General features: G+C 34.9%; 1 pseudogene; it reads left to right on the top strand.

Annotated features, from left to right (window-relative positions):
• Positions 15,782 to 16,375, top strand: Olr503-ps (olfactory receptor pseudogene 503; annotated as a pseudogene).

The raw sequence follows: 17,225 nt of genomic DNA, 5'->3' as shown, positions 1-17,225 counted from the left end.
TAGAAATTACATATTATTTAATGTTATCATACTACACAACAAATAAATGTAATTGCTTTATATGTTTCAGCCAAGAGAAGAGCAAAGGAAAAAGGTTGTTGGAGGAAGAGGCAGATTATGAACAATACAGTTGAAGAAATGAAGTAGCACAGAAGAATTATTTTAAAGTATATAAACCTAAAGAGGGTAGTAAATATTTTTCTGTTTATTAATGAAGAGGATAGATATCTCTTGTGAGTGCAGTTTCATGAATTGAACTTTGCAATAAATACTCTGCTGTTCGTGTTTATGTATGGATTTGCTTGTATAAAAATGTATTTTAATGTTTTAGCATCTATACAAATTTGATATGTATGTATGTTTCTATAAAATGTAGTTTAGGGTTGGGGATTTAGTGCTCAGTGGTAGAACATTTGCCTAGCAAGCACTAGGCCTTGGGTTTTGTGCTCAGCACCAGAAAAAAATGATGCAGTTTAAAAAATGTTGATCACCATACCAGAAAATTGAAGTATATCACTTTGATATCAAGGCTACAGCATTTCAGAACACACAAATGCCTTCACTTCACAGGGAATCTCTATTTATATATTTATTTATTTGTTTGTTTGTTTGTTTCTATGTTTTATTTTTAATTGTTTTCCCTTTTTATTTGTTAGTTAATTTATTTACATTTTGAATTTTATTCCCATTCCCAGTTTCCCCTCCAGAAACCTCCTATCCCATGCTCCCTCCGTCCTGCTTCTATGAAGGTCCTCCCCTACCCACCTACCCACCTACCCACTCCCACCTCACTGCCCTATCATTCTCCTATACTAGTGAATCTAGCCTTCATAGGACCATGGGCCTCCCTCCGTTGATGCCAGATAAGGCCATCCTCTGCTATATAAGCAAGCTGGAGTCATGGGTCCCTTCATGTGTATTCTTTGGCTGGTGGTTTAGTCCCTGGTAGCTCTTGGGGAACTGGTTGAATGATACTGTTGTTCTTCCTATGGGGTTGGAAACCTCTTCAGCTCCTTCAGTTATGTCCTGATTTCATGTTACTTTTCTTTCACATTACTTACTATGTAGTTCACATAGCAATAATTAATGCCATATATTTAGTGACTATAGTTCAAAATTTCAGTGTAACATTTAATAATATTTACATCAAAGCAAACACATATGTGTTGTTCTGTGAGTGTGTATGAATGAGAGAGTTAATCTTAGATGTGTATAGTTTCTCCATGACTGCCTTTACTACTTTAATATTGTCTTGCTTACTGAATTAACATTAATTACTTTCCATTTTATGTTACGGAATGATGTAATGCTTTCTTTCTCGATGGAAGACATATTTCTTGTAAGTTATATACTAAGTTTGGATTATTGGATGAAATAGTAGTCTTATAATTAATTGGGTAGTTCAGGCAGGAGAATAGTTATCCCAAGATTAGCCTAGACCACAGAGTTATTCTGAAATCAATCTGTGCTGTATAATATGACTTGAAAAATGAAACAACTCCCAGATAAATTAATCAAAGAACAGCTTTAAGTTATGCTTGACAATTATTTTGAGGGTTTTAAATAGTGCTAAAATATGTTTCTACTATTGATCAGCAGCAAAAGAGGCTTTATTCCAGAACTATTGTTTATTATTTGTTTATGTTTATTGACATTTTCAGCACATTTTCAATTTTCTATTTTCAAACCAGAAGGTAAATGCATAATCTCTCTGGGGGCATTCCCTGTGGTGTTTATCACTGAAGGCTAAGTGCATTCATAGCATATTCAAACTTGTATTTTACATTCTTTTAGTCACTGGATTACAGAATATCAGAAGGATGTTATTTAGGGAGCTGGAATTTAAAATTTCAAGATTAATTGAGCTATTTTGGTTAGATATTTCATTTAATTATGAAAAATATCACAAAATCATTTTCAAATTCTGATTTGTTTATAGTAATGTATAATAAATAAAATCAAAGTTTTATTGAATGTAAAGAAAAACTAACCTCAGAATTAATATTGAGGTCAAATCCATTCTCCTTAAAGAGTTTGTAAATTTCCTGATTAATGAATATATTTTAAAATAAGGATACTCATGAATGCATAGAAAATGCTTTTTTTTATTTGTTGAGTTAAATAACTTATATACTACTTTTTGATACAAAGACAATACATAAATAAGTCTTGAAATTTTGAAAACAACAGGGCATTGGTAGACCCTCAGGGCACATATCCCCAAAGAATAATTACTCTCCCATACTTAGCAATCATTAATTAACATCAATAGCTTCACAGTGTTGGAAATTTATAACTGAACCATCATCTGTACTTTAATTTTTGTCTTCTTGAACTCACATAATTTTTGTAAATGTAATCAAATTCATTTTCAGTTCATATATACAACATCCTTGTGTATATCAAAACCACAGTTTTACTGTTATCATGTATTGCTCTTGATGCTTATACTCTTCTTATCCTTATATCTCTTAATGATACTTTTCTACAAAGTCATGTAAGGAAAATGACACATTCAGAGCTGTGTTTTCATATCTTTTTTTAAAACACCCTGAGCTATTGTGGGTATCTCTTAGTCACAATTTATGGTGGGAAAAAGTTGTGGAATTTTTGTGCTGAGTATTGACAGGCTCATTTATCTATAGGTATGAGTCTTTGGAGTTTCATTAAGGATTTGTCCTTTCAAAAAATCATTATAATAAATTCTTCTTGAGTCATAATCTAGCTGTCCTTGGGGTTCTGGGTCCTCCACCTTAAACGGTGGAGGTACAATTTAGATTTTTCAGGAGTTAGTTTTCTCAACTACCTATAATCACCCTAAACTTCAGACTGTGAGCCTCCCAGGAAGTCCACAGATACCAGGAGGACACAAGAGGCCTGCTCTAACCACAAATACATGAGGCACACACTAACCAGAGACATCACTGCCTGCTTCCAAGGAGACTAGCTCTAATTTAGGTCACAAAGGTCTAACTTGGGTCACAAAGATCTGTCTGCCCCTAAGTAGGGCAGTTCTAGTCAAAGACATTCAGGCCAGTCAATGCAAGAGAGAAGCAGATGGCTAAAAGAAAGCAAAAGGTCATAAGCAACACAATGCAATTTGGCAACATCAGATCTCCGAACTCTCTACCAGAGCAAGCCCTGTCTACCCTAACACATATGACAAGCAAGATAATGACCTAAAATCCCATCTCATGAAGATGATAGAAACTTATGGAAGACAATGAAAACATTGTTTAGAGGAAAATTCATAGCACTATGCGCCTTCATAAAGAAATTGGAGAGATCCCATACAAGCAACTTGAAGGAATCAAACACATCTAAGAGGAGTAAACAGCAGGAAATAAACAAACTCAGGTCTGAAATCAAGCAGTTAGAAACCAAGAGTGGACACAAAGAATCAACAAAACCAGGAGCCGGTTCTTTGAGAAAATCAACAAGAATAATAAACCCTTAGCCAAACTGACTAAAGGGCATTGGAGTAGTATCACTATAAACAAAATCAGAAATGAAAAGGGAGACATAACAACAGAACCTGAGGATATTCAAACAATCATCAGAACCTAGTATAAAAGCCTATGGTCTAAAGAATGGAAATTCTAGATGCAATGGATATTTTTTGTAAAGATACCATGTACCAAAGTTAAATCATGATTAGGTAAACTGGCTAAATAGTCACATAACCCTAAGGAAATAGAAATAGTCACACTAAACCTCCCAAACAAAATATCAAAAATGCTCAGGGCAAGACGGGTGCAATGAAGAATCCTACCAGACCATCAAAGAAGAGCTAATATTAATTCTCCTTAAACTATTCAACAAAATAGAAATAAAAGAAACAGTACTTAATGTATTCTATGAACCCACAGTTGCTCTGAAAGAGAAATTTAAACCAAAGCTCACTTATGAATATTGATGCAAAAATATTCAACAAAATCCTTGCAAACTGAATCCAAACACACATCAAACCCATCATTTTTGATGATCAAGTAGGCTTCAACCCAGAGATTCAGGGATGGTTCAGTATATGAAAATCCATCAATATAATACTCTACACAAACAACCTCAAGGGAAAAAACAAAACAGACCATGATCAGACAGAAGCAGATACCATTGGACTTAAGTTGGGAACCGCTTTGGTTGAATTTAGGGGAAGAATTGGAGAAGTTGAGACTGAGAGCAGCCTCATAGGAAGACCAGCAGTCTCACCTAATCCAAACCCCAGTCAGCTCTCAGAGAAAGAACCACCAACCAGGAGGATATACAGGCAGGTCCAAAGTCACTGACACATATGCAGAGGTTACCTGGTTTAACCTAAGTGAGAATAGATGAGCTTAGTCCTTAAGAGTCGTGAGGCTCCAGGAAAGACAGAAGTCTGGTTGGGTGCATCATTTTCTCATAGGCAAAGGGAAGGAAAAATGCAATGTGGACCTGCATGAGGAGGACTCAGGGGGCTGGAATGCAAAGAAATAAAATAATTTAAGTAATAAAAATCAGTACCTAAAACCCTTATAAGATGAACTATCTCTGTAACACTTCTTTGTAATTTATTGAAGGAAATTGAGTTTGTATCTGATACTAAGTTTGTACAGAATTAGTAAAGCACAACCAGAGCTGCCATGGAGTAAACCACCATCCAAAGAGTAGACATGGACAGACTGATGACTCCAGATGCATATGTAGCAAAGGAAGCCCTTGCTGTGCACCAATGAAAGAAGAAGCCCTTGGTCATGCCAAGGCTGGATCTCCCAGTGTAGGGGAATGCCAGGGTGGGAAGGTGGGAAGGGGTGGATGGTTAGGGGGAGGGGGCGCCCTCATGGAAGAAGGGGGAAAGGGGATGATAGGGGGTTTAGGGACCAGAAATTGGAAAAGGGGATAACATTTGAAATGTAAATAAAAAAATCCACAAAAGTATGAATTTACCTAGAAAAAAGAAGAAATTTAACAGCAGTTTTAAATGATGACACATTTTCTTTATTTTATAGTAGATATCACTAAATTTTGTAAGTTAATATTTTTATAAAACAAAATGAAAATATTTGTTTTTTGGCTGAAAAATCGACACCCTACCTACCTTGTTATTTCAACCTTTTATCATTGTAAAAGAAACCAATAGAAAAGGAAATAATAGTTGGCTTCCAGAATTTCTAGGAGTATTTATCTATTTTAATGGTCTTATCTTTATTCATGTTTAATAAAATAAATGATTACTATTGTAAAATTATCATCAGATTCACAGAGAATATAAACATTACCGATATCTGATTTTTGAAAGTTTCATTTATTCCAACAAAAGTACAAATACAAAAGATATCACCTTTTAAAAATATGTTGAAAAGTATTTCATTATCCTTTATTCAGAACCTAACATGTCTAACTTTCCGATCTTCTCAGGTTTTTTCCTCTGTAATCCTAAGTAAGAATAGTGTTAATCCTGCCAATTCATGAGCATGGCAGCTATTTCCATCATCTGAAGTATTCTTTGATTTCTCTCTTCAGAGACTTGAAGTTGTCATAAAAATCTTTCACTTGCTTGGTTACAGTGACACCAAGATATTTTATATTATTTGTGACTATTGTGAAGGTGTCCTTTCCCTAATTTCATTCTCATCCATTTATCTTTTGAGTAGAGGCAGGTTACTGATTTGTTTGAGTTAATTTTATATCTAGATACTTTGCTGAAGTTGTTTATCAGTTTTAGGAGTTCTCTGGTAGAATTTTTGGGGTCGTTTATGTGTACTATAATATCGTCTTAGGGTAGTAATATTGTAACTTATTCCTTTCCCATTTGTATCCCTTTGACACCCTATTGTTGTCTAATTGCTCTGGTTAGAACTTTGGGAACTAAAAATGGACATCTTATCAAAAGCAACCTACAGATTCAATCTAAACCCCATAAAAAATTTAAGTCAATTCTTCACAGAGATAGAAAGAGCAATTCTCAAATTCGTCTGGATTAATAAAAAAAATCCAGGATAGCGAAAACTATTCTCAACAATATAAAAACTTCTGGGGTAAACACTGTCTCTGACTACAAGCTGTACTACAGAACATTAGAAATAAAAAAAACACATAGAATTGGTACAGACACAGACAAGTAGATCAATGGGACAGTATTGAAGATCTAGAAATAAACCCACAGAACTATGGTCATATAGTCTTTGATGAAAAACTTAAACCATTTAGTAGGAAAAAGAGGGCATTTTCAATAAATGGTGCTGGTTCAACTGGCAGTTAGCATGTAGGAGAATGCAAATTGATCCATTCTTATGTGCTTGAAACAAAACTCATGACCAAGTGGATCAAGGACCTCTACATAAAACCACATAAGCTAAAATCTAAAAGAAGAGAAAGTGGGAAAGAGCCTTAAACACATCAGCACAGGGTACAATTTCCTGAAGAGAACATTAATGGCTCAGTCTTCAAGATCAAGAATTGATGAAATGGAACTCATAAAATTGAAAAGCATCACACACCAATCAGTATGACTAAGATAAAATATTATGGTGATAGCAAATGCCAGTAAGGATGTGAAGAATGAACTCTCCTCCATTGCTAGTGGGATTGCAAACTAGTACAACCAGTTTGGAAAAACAATTTAGTGGTTCCTCAGAAAACAGGAATAGTTTTACCTCCTTCCCTTAGTCCTGCAGGGGCTGGAACCCCAGTGAACAGGATTCTTGGGGGAGGGCAGTAATGAGCAGGGGAACACCCACACAGAAGGGGATGGGGAGAGGTTAGGGGATGTCGGCTTGGAAACCCGGAAAGGGAATAACATTTGAAATGTAAATAAGAAAATACCCAATTTAATAAAGATGGAAAAAAAACCCTAAAGATCCAACTATACCACTACTGGGCCTATACCCAAAAGATTCTCCAAAAAGTAACAAGGATATATGCTCTACTATGTTTATAGAAGCCTTATTTATAATAGCCAGAAGCTGGAAGCAACCCAGATGTTCCTCAGTAGAAGAGTGGATATAAAAATATGATGCATTTACACAATGGAGTACTACTCAGTTATTAAACAATGACTTCTTGAAATTCTCATGCAAATGGATAGAACTAGAAAACGGCATCCTCTGTGAGGTAATGCAGACACAAAAGATTACACATGGCATGTTCTGACTGATAAGTGGATATTAGCCCATTATACAACTCATAAATCATATGAAGCTTAAGAAATAAACAAAGACCAAATTGTTGATGCTCCCATCCTACTTAAGGTGTGAAACAAATTAATCTCTGGAGATAGAGGGAGGGAGGGACATGGAATGAAGAGTTGAGAGTATGGGGAAAATGGAGGCAGGATCAGATATATAAAAGGACAGAAGGAATGGAATGGGTTAGAAATGTGTAGCAATAGGGGATGGAGAACTGGTTTTAGCCACTAGAATGTTCCAGACTCCAGGAAGCCAGAGACTCCCAGAACATAATGGGGATGACATTAGCCAAAATATCCAAGAAAAGCGAGAGAGAGAGAGAGAGAGAGAGAGAGAGAGAGAGAGAGAGAGAGAGAGAGAGAGAGAACCTGTAAACACCACCTCTAGTAGAGAGGCACAATCCCTATTTGAAGGATAGGGCCACCATCTATCTCAAAATTTTAAACCCAGAGTGGTTCCTGTATAGAGGAAATGCAGGGACCAAAAATGGAGCAGAGACTGAAGGAAAGGCCATCCAGAGACTGCCCCACCTAGGAATCCATCCCATTTGCAGATGCAGAATAGAGACACTATTGCTGATGACAAGAAGCACTTGTTGGTAGGAGCCAGGTATGGCTGACTCCTGAGAGGTTCTGCTAGCACATGACTAATACACATGCAGAAATTCATAGCCAAAGGTCAGACTGAGCCTTGGAACCTCATTGAAAGAGATAGGGAAAGGACTGAAGGAGCTGAAGGGGATTGCAACCCCATAGGAAAACAATGCCAACTAACCCAGACCTCCCAGGAACTAAGCCACCAAAGAGTATACATAGAGGGATCTATGGTCCCAGCTACATATATAGCAGAGGATGTACTTATCTGACATCAATGGAAGTTGAGGCCCCAGTGGAGGTGTGATGCCCCAGTTTGGGGGATGGTAGAGTGGGGAGGCTGGAGTGAGAGAGTGGGAAGAGAAGGACCCTCATAGAGGCAAAGGGGAGGGGGCATAGGAAGGAGGGTGTTGCAGAGGGGAATCATGAAGGGAGATATCATTTTAAATGTAAACAAATAAAATAATTTTAAAAAGGAATAGTGTTAAATTTTATTATTATGTGATAAAGGTAGATACTAGGAAAGTTCCAGGTGTTTTATGACAAGTTTTCTCAGCTTTTTTCATCCAACAGTGAAGCTAAGTCCCTATACTGTAAGAAATCCACATACTTACATAAGGAAACATCTATCAGGTAATTTCCTCTTACTGGTGACTGAAATCCATGTGTTCACTATCTATCTGAAAAAGGAAAAGAGATTCCCTTAATCATTTACTTTTCTTTCATCTTTTTTATAATTTATTTATTCATTCATTTATTTATAAATTGTTATTTTTGCACTCAAGAGTTTTTTTTCCCCATCCTGGTCTACATTTTACTGTTTCACATCCCATACTCCTTCCTGCCATGTCAACACTAGGATGTCCCCGCCCCATCTACCCAAGCAGACTGTAGGTTGCCGTTTTGTCTTAGTGACTATGTTCTTTGCCTTACAGGAGCTTTCCATCTTTCTGAGATCCCATTTATCAATTGTTCGTCTTGATCGTGAGGCATTAGGATTCTGTTTAGGAAATTTACCCCTGTCCCAATGAGCTCAAAGCTCTTTCTCACTTTTTCCTCTATTAGATTGAGTGTATCTGGTTTTAAGTTGAGGTTCTTTATCCACTTGGACTTGAGATTTGCACATAGTGACAAATATGGGTTTATTTTTATTTTCCTAGATACAGACAGCCAGTTAGACCAGCAACATTTATTGAAGATGCTTTATTTCTTCCATCACATATTTTTTGCTCTTTGTAGAAGATCAAGTGTGCGCAAGTATGTGGTTATATATCTGGGTCTTCAATCCTATTCTATTGATCAACCTGTCTGTCTCTGTACCAATACCATGCAGTTTTTATCACTGTTGTTATGTAGTAGAGTTTGAGGTCAAGGATGGTGATTACCCAACCATTCTTTTATTGTTAAGATTTTTTTTGCTGTTCTGTTTTTGTTTTTTTGGTTTTTGTTTTGTTTTGTTTTGTTTTGTTTTTTTTGCCTTTCCAGATGAATTTGAGAATTGATCTTTCCATGTCTTTGAAGAATTGTGTTGGTATTTTGATGGGGATTTCATTGAATCTGTAGATAGACTTTGGTAGGATGGCCATTTTTACTATGTTAATTCTGCCAATCCATGAGCGTGGGAGATCTAAACCTCTAGCCAAACCTACTAAAGGATCTCAAGGCAGTATCCAAATAAACAAAAGCAAAAATGAAAAGGGAAACATAACAACAGAAATGGAGGAAATTTTTAAAAAAATATCAGATTCTACTACAAAATTCTATGTTCAACAAAACTGGGAAATCTAGAGGAAACGGATGGTTTTCTGGACGGATACCACATCCCAAAGTTAAATTAACAGCAAGTAAACTTTCTAATCAGGCCCAATCCCGTAAGGAAATAGAAGTCATTAAAAATTCTCTGAACCGAAAAAGAAAAAAAAAAAAAAAAAGGCCAGGGCCAGATGGATTATCCTACCAAACAGATAAAGAGGACCTGATACCAATATTCCTCAAACTATTCCATAAAATAGAAACAGAAGGAACACTACCTAATTCATTCTATGAAACTACAATTACTCTGTTACCTAAACCACATAAGGGCCCTACCAAACAAAGAGAACTTCAGATCAATCTCGCTTATGTATATAGATGCAAAAATAATCAATAAAATTCTCTCAAATTGAATCCAAGAACACATCACAACCATCATTCACCAGGATCAAGTATGCTTCCTCTCAGGGATGCAAGGTTGGTTCAATATATAAAAATCCATTAACTTAATCTACTTTATAAACAAACTCAAAAAAAATTCACATGATGTTCTCCTTAGATTCAGAAAAGGCACTTGACAAAATACAACACCCCTTCATATTAAAAGTATTAGAGAGATCAGGAACTCAAAGCTCATACCTAAACATAATAAAAGCAATTTACAGCAAACCACTGCCAATATTATATTAAATGGAGAGATATGTGAAGCAATCCCACTAAAATCAGGGACAAGACAAGGATGCCCAGTCTCTCCATATCTACTCAATACTGTACTCAAAGTGCTAGCTAGAACAATAAGACAAGAAAAAAAATCAAGTGGATACAAACTAGCAAAGAAGACATGAAGGTATCACTATGTGGTGATAATAGGAGCGTATACATAAGGGACCCCAAAAATCCTACCAGAGAACTTCTTCAGCTGATGAACAAATTAAGCCGAGTGGCTGTATATAAAATTAACTCAAATAAATCAGTAGCCTTCCTTTATATTAATGATAAACAGGCTGAGAAAGAATTTAGGGAAACAACTCTTTCACAATAGCCACAGATAATATAAAATATCTTGGGGTAACTCTTACCAAACATGTGAAAGATCTGTATGACACTACCTTCAAGTATCTTAAGAAAGAAATTGAAGATCTCAGAAAATGGAGAGATTTTCCTTCATCTTTTTAATGATTCATACATTTTTTGGTTTTATAAATGCCAATTAAGTATTTGTATTATCAAAAATTATTTTCCCAAATGGACATTTCTACACACTCATTCAAAGTGCAAGAGGACTACACAGGTACACTGACATGCTGGTTTGTGTTTTCAAATGAAGACAATTCCAAATATGATGTGCTTCTGTTTTCTCATTCATACATCTCTCACATATATAACTAAAGGTTACAAAATTCCAACTGCTTTATCTGTGGGTGTTAGGATTCTAAAGGTCTACACATGAAATTAGAGTTATCTCATTCTTTAAAACTCTCAATAACCATGTGTTTTACAATTGGAATGCATCTTATATATGCATAAGAATAAAATTATTTTTGTGGGGCTGGGGATTTAGCTCAGTGGTAGAGCGCTTACCTAGGAAGCGCAAGGCCCTGGGTTTGGTCCCCAGCTCTGAAAAAAAAAAGAACCAAAAAAAAATTATTTTTGTTTAAATGTAACTAGAATTTTATCAGAAATAAAAATAGAAAATAGAAGGATTAATTTTTATCCATGTATATTGATCCCTAATTTTCAAGAATTTTTACAGTTACATTATTTTTTTATTTTTCACATTTATAATACATTTACATCTTCATGGGAGTCTTTCCATCTAAGATTACCATATTTATAATTTTTGAGATGTTTTTAGATAAATGGGCTTGAGGTAATTTGAAATGTAAATAAGAAATATCCAATTTAATAAAGATGGAAAAAAAAGAAATAAATTAGCATGTTGACCCTGGGTCTAAAGGAGTGATATCCACTCCTTCCTCACTACAAGTAGTTCTGGAAATTTGTGCAAGTAATAAATTTTTGAGATGATAAAAAAGAAAGATATATTTAGTAGATACTCTCACATCATGTAGGATTTCTATTTTAACATCTTCTGCAGAGTACACATTAATGACATATTTATTATTATGCTTGGTTTTAAGTGTATGTATACTATGAGCTCACTTCACCTGGGTAAACAAAGCATGAAAAATTAAATGTATAAAAAGAAAGAAAGAAAGAAAACATAAGAATTAAAATTCCCCTGTAAAAATGATGTGTTAAAAAAAAGAAAAAAAGAAAAAGAACACACATCCCTGTTTTAGTATTTCTATAGCGTGAAGTAAAGTTAAGTCATCATATTCAAGAAGACGGCAAAGAAAATTATAAAGGAAATGGATTAATACCCATATATGTTTATTTCACTAAAATATATTTTTATTGGTTTCCAACATAAGAATCATCCTACATATTTGAAAACTACTAATGATACTAGTGTTTGTTTCTACTCAGAACAGGCTATCTGATAAGCTTAGTAGGACTAGCACAATTCAACAGTGGTAACTGAATTTACCCTAACAGATACTACTGATTGTTGCAAGCATGCTGTACCATTGTTTAGACTTTTCTTTATAATTTATGTAGTATGGTGGGCAACTGAGGCATGACACTCTTTACAATTGTAGACCCCAGATTGCAAACACGTTTTAAACAATTCTTTTTACACACCAAGCTATTATCTTTTAACAAATGTATTCATTATATTTTAGTATTATTACATTTTGTGAACAGATTTAAAATAGACCAAATTTAAAATTGACCATCACATCCAGAGGTGAAATGTATTACTACGACTTAAGGTATTATTCACATCGACAGGTTTATCTCCTTCCACACATATAAGATTTTTAAATCTCTCTTCATATATGAGTTCAATATTGCTTAGTAATAATACAGTTAATGACTAGAGACTAAGTAATTTTAAATCAACATTTTACTGACTGGTTTTGCATGTCCACACGACTCAAGCTGGAGTTATCACAGAAAAAAGAGCCCCCAATGACGAAATGCCTCCCTGAGGTCCAGCTGTAATAAAACTGTAAATGTCTGCTCCTACATATTTTAAGCTGTAAGATAATTGATGTAATGGCATATATTACATTTAATTTCAGAAGACTTCATCAATGTGTCCTTTATTAAATTCAAATGACAAGAATAAAAAAGAAAAAATGATTGTATATGCACTACATGGGAAGATTTTTAAATCAAATCAAATTGCCTATGTAATATCAACTTTTATTTAATTTTATCTGTACACTATTACATATCATGGGAAAGACATATGATATATTAAAATGTATTATACCAACAAACCACACAACTTTTTCCTTTATCGGGGATAATTTTGAGTCTTCATCTTTAAACAAATACTAAGACCATTCCTTCTAATTCTTCTATTTGTAGATTCTTGACAGTAATATATGAATAGATTTATCAAAATTAAATTGAAGTGTCCTTAGATAAAAATTTATAAGACTACACAGTTTTTATCAATACAGATATTAATTGCTTAATCATTATAACAATTAGTAAAAGGATATTGAAAAACAGCACATAGTCCAGTGTTAATATTGGCATTGCTAAACAATGTTTGAAATAGGTCCAATAAAACAAAAGATGTGTGTGACCTACTCCCCACCTCCTTATTGATTCAGGTCAGTAGAGAGTTCAGTTCTGACCAGTAGGATGTACACGAGCCTCTGTTATTACAACCCACTTGTGATATACTTATGTCCTGATTTATAATGCAAAACAGTACACATGTGTGATTTTTGAGATTTTCTTAGGGCCTATTAGATAAAATAAAGCACAAAATTCTCACTCTTCTCTCCAAAACATACAGGTAGTTCAGCCTGGGACAGAACAAGATGAGCTTTTAATGAAGTGTCTTCCCAAATTTACCAGTGTCTACACACATTGTATTAAATTTAATCAAAATTTTATATGTGAATATATTTTCTGATTTCTTCATTTACATCCATTGGTGTTTGATCTTCAGTAGTGAACTCATATATTTACCCAATATCTTTTACAATACAACACTTTTAATTACTGTATCTGTAAGTTTAAGCATTTCATAATTCACTTTTCAGTGATAGGTGGTAAAGTTTATTATTAATTTTCTGTTGGTTATTTTATTTACGTTTCAAATGTTATTCCCTTCCCAGTTTCTCCTCCACAAATACCCTCCTCCATCCCTCCTTTCTCCTGCCTCTGTAAGCTTGCTCCCACACATGCACACCCACTTCTGCCTCAGTTCCCTAAATTCCCCTACTATGGGTTATTTATCCTCTACAGGACCAAGGGGCTCACTTCCTGATAAGGCCACCCTCTACTACATATCCAGCTGGAGCCATGGGTTCTCCCATGTGTACTCTTTGGCTGGTGGTTTAGATCCTCGGAGTGTCTGGTTGGTTTATACTGTTTTCTTCCTGTGGGGTTGGTTGCCAACCCCTTCAGCTCTTAACAGTCTTTGCCCTAACTTTTCAATTAGGGTCTGTGCTCTCAATGTTTGGCTTCTTACATCCACATCTATATTGGTCAGTCTCTGGCAGAGCCTCTCAGGATAACTATACCCAGGCTCCTCTTTGCATCACAATGGTGTCTCAGTGTGTTGTCTGCAGGTGGGATGGATTTCTAGGTGGGACAGTCTCTGGATAGCCTTTTCTTCAGTATCTGCTCCACTCTTTGGCCCTGAATTTCCTTTTAACAGGATGAAATCTAGATTAATTTTGGATGGGTGGGTGGCCCCATCCCTCAGACTCAGGCAGTGCCTATCCACTAGATATGGTCTTTACATTTTCTATCTTCACTTTATTGGTTATTTCAGCTAATGTTGTCCCTGTTGTGTCCTGGACCTCTTGGATCCGAGGCATCTGGGACTTTCAAGTGGCTACCCTCAGTTCCCCCTCCCCAATGGCTAGGCTACATAAATCCTTCCAAATTCCTGACCCCCTGTACTTGTCGATGCCCACCCCGACATGGCACCGAGAACTAGGCGTAAGCCTGCGGGTTTAAAACACACACACACACACACACACACACACACACACACACACACACACACACACACACACACACACACACAGGGGTTATTTGTGTTAAGAAAGAATGCCCATCTTACCCCAATATGTCCCTGCTTCTGCAACAGCCGACTACCCGGTACATCCCGTCAGGAGACCTTCTCTTTCCCTATCTCCGTGGAACCTCCAGTACTTTTTTCACTTCTCCCATATCTCAACTGGCCTCTCTTTTTTCTCCCTTTCTATCTCCTTCCCAGATCTCCCTCTCTCTCTACTTCCCTGTGATTATTTTCCCCCTTCTGAGTAGGACTGTAGCATGCACAGTTTGGAGTGGTCTTCTTTCTTCTTGGGTTTCATAATGTCTGTGAATTGTATCATGGGTATTCTGAAATTCTTCTTGGTTAATACACACTTATCAGTGAATATGCACCATGTGTGTTCTTTTGTGACTGGGTTACCTCACTCAGGATGATATTTAGAGTTTTTAAAGGTTCATAGCTGTTATTGCAGGATAATTATTATATGTATTATTACATATTACTAAATGTACTGATTACATTTTGCTATGCAATTATAATTATAAAAAGATGAATACAAAATTTAAAATAGAAATAAACGCACATACACATCATCAAATTTTTGAAAATATTAAATATTTTAATGTATGTGTCAATAAATTATATCTGCACCTCTATTTCCCACTATCTTTACATTTATTATGTACCTATCCATTATCTCAATGTCGCTATTGGATTATTAACTTTGAAGCAGTAAGAATCCTTTGAATATTTTTAAGGTCTGCTTTGATGAAGTAGGATATTTTACAATTCAATTTGGTTTCTGTCACCTGATATGAGGGGGGCATAACTCCTACAGTTATAAAATCAAATATTGGTAGACTTTGAATGATATTATTTTATAGCACAAATCTAGTTATAATCTAGTTTATTATTTTATAACACAAACATTTCTTGTATACCTTTGCCTATTTCTGTTTTGAAAGTCATATACAGGTATTTTATGTATATATATTAAATACAGAATATTAAATATTAAAATGAAAGATTTAGATTTATGTTACTTATAGTAGTTTATAAAAATTCCTCCAAATGGTGATATTTGAACTGCTAATAATATGTTTATTTAGAAAAATTTATCTGACAAGCTGTCATGCAGCAATACAGCTCACAGGAGTGACTGAATACATTCTTTGGGCATCAAAATTTGCTAGATACCATTGATAGGATTGTTCCTAACCATTTATCTGATTTCCCTGATAAGCAATATTGCCATGATCCTCATTACCATGGTAGACTCTAGGCAGAGAAAACAAAAACCCATGTATTTCATTTTCTGACATGCAGCTACTATAGTTCTTGTTTTTTTTTTTTTTAACAGCTGTCAGAACCAAAATTTTGAGATATTTTATTGTGCATATAGTGGATCTAAACCAGTATCTTTTACAATTTGTGCTATATAATTAGCCTTCTATCTTTTGCTGATTGCTTGTGAGAGCTTTATTCTGATTTAAGGCCCTCTGACACTATGTGGTCTCTGCTTTTATGGTAATCAGTCAAAAAGTATGTTGATGTTTATTGGCAATCATTATCTTTATTGGATAACGTTGCCTGTTATAAAGAAAACTAAGATTTTCGCCTTGTCTTCTGTATGCACAAGTCATCAGTAATTTCAAATGCAACAGTCTACATTTTTAATTTTGTTCTGTTCAGATATTTACAAAATTAAGTGATCATTTGATCTCTTCTCATTTTCCCCTCTTTTCTACTTTAATGCCTTTTATGTTACTGAATCCTTACCTGATTTATTATCACTTAATTACAGATTGTTTCATTCAACATTGTATTCATCACATTCATCCGTGTTAACATAGCTTGCATTTATAAAGACAGAATAAAACACTGCTGTCCATTTATATTATAACTCTACTGCTTGTAAAACAGTGTTTGTGTTCATTCACCCATGATTGGATATTTTATTATTTACATCATATATATATATATATATATATTACAATAAACAGAAGAGTACACAATTACCCTTTAGAATCTAGACTCAATACATTATTATAAGTATTTGTCAGTAAGAATTCTAGCTTATACAACAAATAAGTAAATCACAGTTAATGAGGAGTTGAACCTGAGAGTTGATAGCCTCCAGGTATTATCTAATTAGACTTTCTAACATTTGCTTGTAATTAATAATTTTTTGTATTTCCTCAGGGAGAGTCTCTATGGTTTAAAAACAGAAAAATGGAAATCAAAATGAAAGCTAAGAACCACAGTGAGAAATGAAGACAGGAGTTTTACTTCAGGTAACAAACTTTCAAACAGATATCTGTGGTTTAACCATTAGAAAGATGTGGGCATCTTTTCTATGGTTTCAGTATCAAGAGGAATCATTTGTTGCTTGGTATCTATTCTTCCTAATATTCCATAAGCCTTAGCAGTAATGATAGATCTTCATTTTTCTATTGTATGCTATTTTAAAAACATTTTTCTGAGGTTGAGAGAGCAAATACTATTAACTATCTTTTAAACATACACAAAAAATATTTTCTCTCTCTCTCCTTCCTTTTTCTCTTTCTTATATTGTCACACACACACACACATACACACACACACACACACACACACACA

The sequence above is a fragment of the Rattus norvegicus genome, chromosome 3, assembly GCF_021556685.1.
Source record: "Rattus norvegicus strain SHRSP/BbbUtx chromosome 3, alternate assembly SHRSP_T2T, whole genome shotgun sequence".
In the NCBI taxonomy this organism is placed as follows: Eukaryota; Metazoa; Chordata; class Mammalia; order Rodentia; family Muridae; genus Rattus; species Rattus norvegicus.
The sequence above is the reverse complement of the archived record's forward strand: the minus strand, read 5'-3'. Positions and strand labels throughout refer to the sequence as shown.